Genomic DNA, 2,416 nt, shown 5'->3' on the forward strand with positions numbered 1-2,416 from the left:
AGCCTTCCTGTAGGTTTTGCTTTGAGGTAGCCTGTCTGTTGGCTGTCTGTCTACTTGTGGGTCAAATAGCCCAGATGAAAGACCCCCCAGATTGGGGCTAAGTCCACTCTCTCAAAGGACCAGTTAACCCCTTGCCTCTAATGGGGCAGGATGTCTACTTGGGAGGAAACAACATCTCTGCTGACAAAGTCTGTCTCAGTTGCAGAAGCCATTCTCCTATGTTTCCCTGGGCTTCGCCTAAAACTGCTTTAGACAGAGGCCCACCAAACTTGGACAAAAGAGGGAAGAAACCACGAAGCTAGCCAGGTTCTAGCACACCTGTGAAAGGATTAGGAGGGACCAAGCAGGGAAGACATTCATCTAGCACAGCAATTTTCAACCAGGTTGCTGTGGCACCCCAGGGTGCCTAGAGGTGTTTTCAAAAAGGTGTCATGGGGTGCCATGTAATGTTAGCACTGTTAAGTGTGCAAACAGGATTCACAAGATAAATCCAGAAGAGATTTCAAATTGGAATCTATAGTATCAAAACCATCCTGCCCTGCTGCAGGCGTTGAGTTCTTTACAACAGAAGAATCTCTTTGTCATTTTTCTATAGTCAAAAAGGAGTGAAAACAAAGAGCTGGCATTTTCTGGGGGGTGCCTTGAGTCTAAAAAAGGTTGAGAATCACTGATAGAGCAGGTGAGCAAGCCAGCAGTGGGCATGTGTATGCAAAAGACTAGATAGCTTTTGCGTATACCCTAGTTTGCACACAAGTATTTTCCATGAGGGTAGGCTGGGCACATGTGACTCAGCCTGCAAGACAGCCATGCCTGTTGTGCATATGTGGGTGAGCATTTCCACAGCCAAAAGTGCAGTCCCTTCCTCTCTTCTTACCTCTGCATGCACCCTGATCCTTCCACCATGCTCTTCCAGCCTATGTGCTCTGAGTGTGTGGGGAAGCTATTTTTATCCCCTCAGCCTCTGGAGAACAATGTGGTGAATTAGAATCAGGTGCAAGGCAGGGCCATGGGGAAAGGCAGGTATCTGGTTGCTATAGAAACCAGCTGCAGGAAAATGGAGATGAGATGGGAGGGGGATGCCTGGCCCCCTCCCCATCTGCACCACATGATGAACTGCTTACCTGCTACTGGGGGAAGGGGTGTAAGGTGGTAGCAAAGGGGCCCAGCTGTCTTTGGCTGGTGAAGCCAGAGCAGATGGCGTGCACCAGCTGTACATTCCTGCAGGTGTGCTGTGGATTAGTATGGCTTTCTGGATGTGCATATGTGCTCACCTAGCTACAGATACTGGCTGGACAGGTCATCATGGCACCCAGTGTCTATGGCACCAGAAGGGGTAGCACAGCAGGCACTGTCAGTTCTCTGAGTGAACTGAATATCTGACAGGGGCATGTGACATGGTATGGGGAGGATATGTTATAGTGCAGTTGGCACTGATGTGCAGGTCCATGATGGCCTAGCCAGAGAGCCCCAACAGTGGGTTGTGGATCCCAAAGCACTTGTGTACAGGAATACCTCATTAATTTGAAACACAGGAGACCCATGCCAAGCCCAAAAGTGCTTGTCCCTTGGAGGAAAGGAAACTGCACTATAGCACCAGCAGAAGGCAGGCTCACCTGAGAGCACACAAGTGAGAGCAAAGAGCATCTGTAATCATCTGTCCATTTGGACTGGTGGTTAAAGTGCTTGTCTATGCCTGAGGAGGATCCGCATTCAATTCTGTGCACTGCTGTTTGTGCCCTGCAGGACCTCTGGCAAGTCCCTTCACCTCAATCCTCTATCTGCATAATCTGTTCAAGAGCTGGGTCCTGACTTGCAGGAGGGTTGGGAATAGAAATGCTGTGTTCAGGAGGTGCTAGAACATGCTGTAATAGAAACAGACAGCTGCTTAGAGTTACATTGTGGAGGCCACACAACACCTCTCTCAAAGTGCCCATTACACCAGCCTCTTCTCTGATTCTGTAGGGGTGCAAGCCAGAACTGAGCCCTCTGAAATATGTAGTTTGGGTTAGGAACTCAAGCAGTTATAGGGGACACAATGAATGCAGCCTCCTTCACCTGAGGATCTCAATTTGTTTTGCCAGCATTCATTAGCCACACCAGCATTAGGTCAGTCTAGTCATTGCCATGTTATACACAAAGGGAATGGAGCACTGGATGAGGAAAGGGATCCTAGCCCTCCTGGGCCCACACTGTCAGACCACGGCTTGTAGGTGCCATCCAATCCCTGTGTAGGCAATAAAATTGCCACGTGTGACCACAAAACTAGCTTCTAGCCCTACTGCTTGCTAAAGTTGTAGGAATGCTACAGGCTCTGACACCACTTCAGATTAGGGCTGCCAATTAACATTCCTCTTGGGGGTTTCATAGTTTCATAGTTTCTAGGGTCGGAAGGGACCTGAGTAGATCATCTAGTCCG

This window comes from Crocodylus porosus, unplaced genomic scaffold (genome assembly GCF_001723895.1).
Source record: "Crocodylus porosus isolate Cpor-Errol unplaced genomic scaffold, CroPor_comp1, whole genome shotgun sequence".
In the NCBI taxonomy this organism is placed as follows: domain Eukaryota; kingdom Metazoa; phylum Chordata; order Crocodylia; family Crocodylidae; genus Crocodylus; species Crocodylus porosus.